Source organism: Phyllostomus discolor, chromosome 3 (assembly GCF_004126475.2).
Source record: "Phyllostomus discolor isolate MPI-MPIP mPhyDis1 chromosome 3, mPhyDis1.pri.v3, whole genome shotgun sequence".
Taxonomy (NCBI): Eukaryota; Metazoa; Chordata; class Mammalia; order Chiroptera; family Phyllostomidae; genus Phyllostomus; species Phyllostomus discolor.
The window spans coordinates 208,104,063-208,113,168 of NC_040905.2; positions in this window are offsets into that span (position 1 = coordinate 208,104,063).

Sequence of the window (9,106 nt, forward strand, 5' to 3'; positions counted from 1 at the left end):
GCAGCTAAGAATACATGCTCTTCTATATTTAATGTGCAAAGGCCGGGCCCGGTGCTCGCACCGGCATCACCTGCCTGGACCCTGAAGTCATCTGACTTTGTGTCGGTGACACTGGGAAAGACACCCTTCCTTGCCGCCCCCTCCCAAGTCACCACACTCTCTTTCCATTTCCATATGGAGAAAGCAATTTCCACCCATCCCCTAAGGAGGAGTCAGCATCAGAAAGAAGGCCCTTTTCCCATCCTCCTCTCCATTCCCCTCATCTGTGGGGCAAGGCAGGGGACCGGTCTCAGCCTGGACACTGTGCCTCCCCATGTCTGCCCTCCAGAACAGCTCATTGCTCTGTGTCTGTTCCTGCTGCCACACAGCAGCTCAGCAAAGCAGAGACCCCGCCCCCGCCCCGACCCTGGGGGGTGCCACCTGGTCTAATGACTCCCCACAGCTGGGAAAGAAACTCAGGGCGGGAGAAGTCAGGAGCCTCACTTCAGCCCCCAGGTTCAAGCTGCATTCTCCATTTCAGATTTGCCGTTAATGTGGCTGAAGCTATTGTTCCCATTTGATCTCGATTCCCTGTGCCCTATAATGAACCTCTGGCTTGTTTTTTAATTGTCTAGCATAGACTCTCATCCCGTGGGTCTATAAGGGAATTCCCCACTTCATGAGACTTAGAAGGAGATAGAACCCACCTCCCACTGTAGAAGCCCCCAAAAGGCCGGTTAGCTACTTTCCCAGCCTCCCTTGCAGCTAGGAAGCAGGCACAGGACCAGGCTCCTCCAGACAGAGGACTCAGAAGTAGTCATTGGAGGCTCAGGGAGGCAGCTGCAGCACGACTGGCTTCCAAGCCAGCAGAGGCAGCAACAGTGCAGACTGGGGTGCCCATCGGCAGTGGCAATGGTGGTGGCAGCCGCATCCTGGCCACTCCAGTTCTGTGACCCAGTTGTGGGTATGGTTGCATAGTCCCCAAGCCTGATTTTCCAGCCCTCTCTCCCAGACAGTGTGAGCCGCCGCCAATACCCTTTTAGTGAATTCCTCGTCTGTTGAAACCAGATAGACTGCATCTCCGTTCCACGTACCTTCGAACTCCAAGTGATGCTGGTGCCCGCATACCCCAAAGGCCAAAACCCTAGAGGAATGAGATGGTAAATGGTCCCCTGACCACCGCCCCAGCAGCTGCCACACAGACGGTGTGCCAGTTGAGACGGCCTTGCTTGTAAAAAAGCAAAACGAAAGAAAAGCAAAGCCTGAAGCCGACAAGCAATACAGGGAACGTGCTGGTCCACAGGCACTTGGTGCAGACTCTCATCAAGAAACTGATTTCCCTGTGGCTCTTTTTTATGTTTTTCTCAAGTTCACTTTCAGCCCCCTCATTTCGGCCTCTGCAACCACAGGACCTCCTGTCATAGCAATACAATGACTACGAAAGTCCTTGACCCTCCCCCCGCATCCTCCCACGCCATCCCACAGAAGAGAGTCCCTTCCGTTAGCTCCCTTGCAAGTCCTGGGGTGTCCAGATGGGATCACATGCCTGTCCCCGCACACACCAGGGTGGCAGGGAAAGAGGATAAGCTGACTGACTTAAGCAAATCAAAGCCCATCCCTGGAGCTGAATCTTCTCAGACCGCACGGCGAGAATGGGGCCAGTGGTCAAGTCCCCCCCAAAGTCATCTTCCTGTCAGTGGGAAGTGGAGCATGGATGCTGGGAACTTTCGAGGGGCTCAGATATCTGGGGCAGGGCTCAGATCCACCCCAGCCCTCCAGTGTGACCCTGGGCCGGTCCCTTTTCCTCTTCATGCCTACTGGCCAGAGATCTGTACCATGGTGAGGGTGGGGTGTGTTTTGGAACCCTTTTAGCCCTGCTGTTCTGCAGGTCTGGGGGTCTCCAAGGAGGCAGGAGAGAGACATCCAGTCTGTGGCTGTGTGGACAGAATTGCATCTGCCCACCCTCACACACTGATGCCCTAGTGCCCAGTACCTCCAAATGTGCCTGCCTGAGGAGACGGAGCTTTAAAGGGGTGATACATTAAGGTAAGGATGCAAAACTGGTATCCTTATAAGAAGAGGATATTAGGATATTAGGATATGCAGAGAGACACTGGGGCACATGCGTACCACACAGAAAAGGCCAGGTGAGGACGCAGTCAGAAGGTGGCCATGGGTAAAGCCAAGGAGAGAGACCCCAGGAGAAACCAAACCCTGATCTTGGGCTTCTAGCATCCAGAACTGACCCATCCAGTGGCCATGAGCTTGGAGTGTCTGTGAAAGGAGAGGGTCAGTCCAGCCAAGTTCGCATCCCTGCTTTGCTTCTTACCGGGTACATGACCCTGGGCCAGTCACCCCACTTCTCTGAGCCTGGCAGCACCGCTGGAGGACACGCCCTCCGGAAGCGGTTGCTCCGCCCACCGTTTCTGGCGGCCACCTGCAGACTCGGTGATTGGCAAGAGCGGGACCAAAAAGTATTCAAGGGAGCAGATGGGGAGCAAGGGCCAGTCTGTCCACCAGGCTAGTGAAGCTGCAGTGGTCAGACCTTGAACCGTGTGACGTGTACTCCAAGGGCAGGGTGGCCCCCGCTGACCGGTGGCAGGGTTCTCCTCTCGGCCCGACGAGCCCCACCTCCAGCATCCCTACCCTCAGCACCTAGGGATGGAGTGTTGGTGGGGGCTCCTTCTTCCAGACCCCCCATCTGTAAAATGAAGGTAACAGCAGCACCTATTGCGTGGAATTGTTGTAAATACTCAATAGGGTAATGCATGCAAAGGGCTTAGCGCAGTGCCTCCTACAGAGTAAACGCCCAAAGAGTGAGTGCGAAGGCCACTGTCATTCACTGGGCTCAGACTCTGTAAGGCAAGACACTCTGCTTGCCTGAGAGTTAGAGCCGTCCTTGGTTCCCTAAATGCACCCCTACCCCCACACAGCCCCTACCCCTGGGTCGTCAGACCACCCTCCTCACTGGTCTCTCTGCACCCAGGCTCGCCTGCCTCCCTTCCAGCCACCACATGGCAGCCAGCACGATCTTTCCAAACAGCCCCAAACGTGTCACTCCCAGCAGACACTCTCCCCACCCCTGCACCTTTCCTTGTCTTCAGGATCAAGGTCAAGCTCCCCACGCGGCTCATCAGGCCTGCAGTGATCAGAGGCCTGCCCTCCCCTCCAGCCTCATCCCCACCCCTCCTTTCTCCAAGCACCACACTCCCACCAGCTCCTTAAACAGGCTGTGCCCGCTCTCACGCTCTCCCCTCTTCGCCTGCCCCCTCCGTCTGGAACTCGGGTACTTGTCCCGCCTCTTCACTCGGCCAGCTCACCCTTTAGCCTCCTGGTTGGATGTTACCATTTCTGGGAAGCGCTCCTGGCCTGTGAGCCTGAGCTGGGGGCCTCCTCTCTGTTCTTGTGGCCCCCAGCTCCCACGCTGGACTGAAATTCCCTTTTTACCTCTGTTTCCCTGCTATGGCGTAAACTCTGTGAGGGCAAGACCTGTGCCTGTTGGAGTCGCCCCCGAATCCCGCAGGCTGGCCCGGGCAGCCTGGACTATTGCAAACCCCCAAGAACCTTTGATTGCTTGTATTGGTTTCCTATCGCTGCCATAACCAATTACCACCAACGGAGCAGCTTAAAGTGTACAGATTTATTATTCAGTAGTTCTGCAGGGCCGTCCTGTAGAGAGGGGATGTAGGTCGGAAGTCTGACCTGGGCCTCACCCTTTCCGGGGGCTCAGAGGGAGGATCCCGTTCCTTGCTCGTTTGGGTTGCTGGCAGGATTTAATTTCTTCCACGTGAGGGCATGGGCCGTTTCCTTGCTGGCCGTCAGCTGAGGGCCGTTTCCACGCTCTGGAGGCCACACAGACCCCTTGGCTTGTGGTTACCTTCCCTCGTCCTCGAAGCCGGCCACAGCAGGTGAGTCCCTCCAATGCTTCCCATCCCTCCTCCTTGTTTCGCCTAACCTCGGAGCTTGGTGGGGAAGGTGTTTCACTTTTAAGGACTCATAGCGGTCAAACCGGGTCCGCCTAGATAATCCAGGATAACGTCCCCATCTCTGGGCCCGTGGCCTTGGTCACATCTGCAAAGTCCCCTTTTCCATGCGAGGTAGCATACCCACAGGTTCTGGGGATTAGGATGTGGACCTCTTTAGGGAGCTATTATTCTGCCTAATATACTAATCCATGAAAGTTACCGAAAAATCAGCAGAATGTTAGAAACAAGCTTGGGGGGAGGCAGGCCACCCACACGCAGAGAGCCGGACCTGGCCCAGCGCTGCCGGGAAGGTGGAGGAGCTGAGTGGGTGGTCCTCGGGGAGGGTGTGGGACCAGGGGAGGTAGAGGGAGCTGGAGAGGAAGACCCTTCTTCCTGGAGGTAAGGATCAGAGTAGAACTCCTTGGGGCCAGTGATGATGCAGGGTCAGGAAGAATGAGCCTCCCAAGTAGAATGGCGGGGTTGCAAGTGTAATTTCCTTTGGACTAGGAATCGATTCTCCTCCCAGGTATAACCCGGATTTTAACCAGACTCTTGGGCCCTCCAAATACAAATAATGTCGGCCGAAAACACCACCTGTTCTCCTGAGGAGAGCTCAGTGTGCTTCCCAGGTGCCTGCACGTAGCCGGGGTATACCTCTTCCCAGGCACCCCTGGGTCTAAGCACCAGCTTGTGCTGAATTTATTGAATTTCTGTCCCTGCTGCCTTGTCACCTCCAAAGGAACTTGACCTTCCCTTTGATGCACGCGTGCACGCGCACACACACACACACACACACCCCACTTCTTCCACAGGGCCTTTGCGGGTCTAACACCTTTTATTGAAAGTCTAAGATGACAGAGGGGGATTTAACATCACAAACATCCAAGCAAAAGACTCCTTAAATTTACATATTAAATATCCTTTATTGTAAATGAACTTTCGTGCTTCCTACACCAGAGGTTTCTTACTGGCGGCCCCACAAAGCTCCCTGGTTTCTCCATTTCCTTCACCGTCCTCTTCACCCCTCTCTCCTGGAAGGGCTCCCTGGAATCCTTCTCATTCCAAAACACAGAGTAAAGGAGATGCAGGTTGAGCTATTGGCCCAATCCGTCACCCTGCCCTGTCCTTTCCCCACGGGACTTTGCACTGCCCCCACTGGAAGTGGACTTTCCTACCCCCGGACTACTGGCTCGGCCACGTGACTTGCGCTGGCCAGTGAGACGACAGCAGTGGTAGAAGCCAATGCACGGAATGCGTCTGCATGGTGAGGCTTGATCTCTGGCACCCCTCTGTGCCATGGGGAGTGCTCCCCTTGGGCGGCTACTGTCCCTTGGGGGGGTGGACTCCGATGGAAAACACGGGGCGGATCTGAGCCCCACCCGCAAGGAGGAGCCAGGCCCAGCTGGACCCACGGCGGCGTGAGGCAGGCTGCCCATTGAGCCCCGCTGACATCAGCCAGCCCTTAACTGACACGGGAGTGAAGATGAATAACTTGTTCTGCGCCCCCTTTGGGGTAAACTGTGTGTGAGTGTGTGTGTGTGTGTACTTATACACACACACACAAACAGTCTTATCAGTCTTGCCAGGTGCAGTGCCTGTCAGTTTTATTGGTCTCTCCAAAAATCTCACCTCAGGCTTTATTGCTCTTCTTTATTGTGCTTCTGTTTGCGGTTTAATTGATATATGATCTTTTCTTTCCTTCCTTTCACTTTCTTTGGGTTTATTTTGTTTCCTTTTCCCAACCTTTTAAGTCAAGCGATGAACTCATTACCTTTACACTTTTCCTCTACGAACTGAAATATATATATATATGTAATATCTATACATATAGATATTATAACATACAGATATTATATATATATCCCTCTGAAAACTCTTTTTGCTGATAACACAGATTTGGAATATGGTAGTTTCACTGTCCATTGATTCTAAAGAGTTTCAAATCTTCATTATGATCTCTTTGTTTAACCTGTTAATTATTTTCATGTGTGTTTTTAAATGTCCAAATATAGAGAATACTTTGACTTGTGGGGATATAAAATGGTACTACCACTGTGGAAAACAACTTGACAACTTCTTAAAAAGCTGAACATATAAATACAGTAATCCCACTTGTAGCTTTTCTCAAAGGTGAAAACTTAAAACCTACCCATTGACATTTATACTGGCTTTATACCTAATTGCCCAAACCAGGAAACAACTCACACGTTCCTCAGCTGGAAAGTGGATAAACCAACCGTGGTACGTCTATATATGGAATGCCACTCGGCGACAGAAAGGAATAAACTGCTGATACCACAACAACATGGGTTGACCTCAGATGCATTGTGTGCTGAGTCAGAGAAGCCAGTCTCGGGAGGCTCCGTTCTACATACGAGTCTATTTCGGAGCAGGACAAACTACAGAGACAAAAAGAACAGACAGTGGTCCCCCTGCATGAGGGTAATCCACAGGGCAGGAGAAAATATTTTTAAATTACACATCTGATAAAGAATCTATATCCAGGACATATAAACAACCTCAAAACTCAGCCATAAAAATGGAAACAATCCAGTTTTTAAAAAGGGGGGGGCAGAAGACTTGAGTAAACACTTCCCTGAAGATGACAGGTGCGCATGAAGATCGTTCAACATAATCGGTCATCAAACAATGTAAAATAAAGCTGCAGTGAGCTATCACAACACGTCTATTAAATGGCTTTAAAAACAACTATCAACACCAGGTATTAAATCCGAGATGCAGTAGACAGCTCTGAGGAATTCCACAGTCTCCACTAGGATGGTGAATTTGTTGATTTCTTTGTATAGTTCCATCAGCTTTTACTCTAGACCACAGTTGGAAGCCATGATATTATGCGGCTACAACCCAGAATTATTCCGTACTGCTGGTGAGTTGGACCCTTCCCGATCTAAAATAGCCTGTTTGTATTCGTCATCTTTCACTACAGAAGGCTGCAGTCATGACCTGATAGCAGGAAACCCGCACTCACTCTTAGAGCGCCCGCCCGCAAGTGACACGTTTCACACCGCGTTAGTCGAAGAAAGCCACACACCTCCCTTAAAAATCTCCATGGTTTATGACAGCAAACCATGTTTGCTCATCTTTTCACTCATCTTTTTTGGACCCTTTGTAACACTGTCCCTTCTTCATTCTATGTCATCTTCAGTCAAGGATTCAGGCAGAAAGCGTATCCCCACTTGGAACATGATCTTCTTGTGGCAGAGAGAAAGAACAGTGGTTTTTAAAGTTCAGCTCAGGAGTGCATACATCACTTCCATTCGGATTTCAGTGGCTGAGCATGAAGTCCACCAGCTGGGAAGCACAGGCCTGCTCCAGGACAGACGGCAAATTACTGAGAACGAGGACACGATTCGCCACATTATTTCTGGCAACGCTTTTGCCTTGAAGTCTATTTCTCCAATGTTAATATAGCTAACAGATCCCGCAGAATCTCTTTTACCATTCTTTGACTGCAAATTTTCTGCCTTTGTATTTTGAACGTGTAGTTTGATTTTTTTAAAAATCTGATGTTACAGTTTGTCTTTAAACTAGGTGTTGGTTTTTTAAAAATATATTTTAACTGCAATTACTGATATGTTTGAATTTATTTTTCCACTTTATTTTGTGCTTTGTATTTTTTCCAGTTTTTGTGTTCGTTTCTGTCTTTACTTCCTTTCTTTTCTTCCTTTCCTTCTTTTTAACTTTTTAAAAGATTGTATTTATTTATTTTTAGAGAGGGGAAGAGAGGAAGAGGGAGAGAGAAACATCAATGTGTGGTTGCCTTTTGCACACCTGCTACTGGGCACCTGGCCTGCAACCCAGGCATATGCCCTGACTGGAAATAGAACCTGCGACCCTTTGGTTCACAGATTGGCACTCAGTCCACTGAGCCACACCAGCCAGGACCCTTTTCCTTCTTTTTTAAAACATTATTTTTCTTCTTCATGTTTGGTCAATAATTATTCTTTCAATGGTAAGCCTCAAAATTTCAATATTCATATTTCATTAAAAACCCAGTGCCAGTCAATATTTCACAGACAGTGCAAAGACGCTAGATTGAACTAATGACTCCAATTCTTCACCCTCTCTGTATGCAAACCCTTCGCCATAATCCTTCACAGCTCCCTCCTACTATAACTCTGGACTCGGCTACGTGACTCGCTTTGGCCATGACATGTGAGAAGAGTCCTGGGACTAGGCTTGTGTGTTTCCATTTGCTCTCTTATATCTCTTCCATGGATCTTGTCCAGAGTACCTGGCTGGTGAGTAAGAGGCCCATGGAGCAGTGTCAAGGCCAGTGGCTGACAGCCAAGGCCATCATAGATCAGCTGATCCTGGACTTGTAAGCAAGCCAAGTCAACCTCAGCAGACACCAGGTATGTGCGCAATAAACAAGTATAATTGTATGCCTCTGAGGTCTTGTGGCTATTTGTCATGCAATGGATAATTGATGCATACTTTATAATGCTTTAACTTCAATAATCCTTTTACACTTTACATACTGTCATTCCATTATTTGGGTTTTACCTTTTATAGTCCCACAAATTATAAATTGTTCTCATATTTTGCCCTTGATGTTTGTTTATATTTACCCACATTTGCTATTTTGTTTGCCCACCAATCCTTATTTTTCCTCTGACCTTCCTCTTGGAATCATTTTCTCTCTTTTTGAAATATATTTTCTAGAAGATCCTTCAGTTAAATTCTGTTGGTAGTAACTCTTTAGTTTTGTTGATCTGAAAAGTATTTTTTTTTCATTCTTGAAACATTGTTTGCTAAGTACACAATTCTAGGTAGACAGTTATTTTCTCTCATCACATGGAGACTACTATTTCATTAATGATATTATTTCACACTGTTATTGTTATCGTTGCTGCCATTCTGGCCGTTGAACAGTCAGGAGTTAGTATCACTGTCATTTCATTGTAGAGATTTTCTGTTTTTTAAAAGTATCTCTTATTCTTTGGTGTTCTGCAGTTTTACCAGACTGAATCTAGGTTTTCTCTTTCCTTCTCCTACTTGGGATTCATGGTGTCTCCTGAGGATTCTTATCTTCCATCAATTCTGGAAAAATCTCAGCCATCATTAATGGACAATTACCTTGTTCACGTTTACTTTATTATCGCCTTCCACCGTTAACTGATAAGCACATGATAAACCTT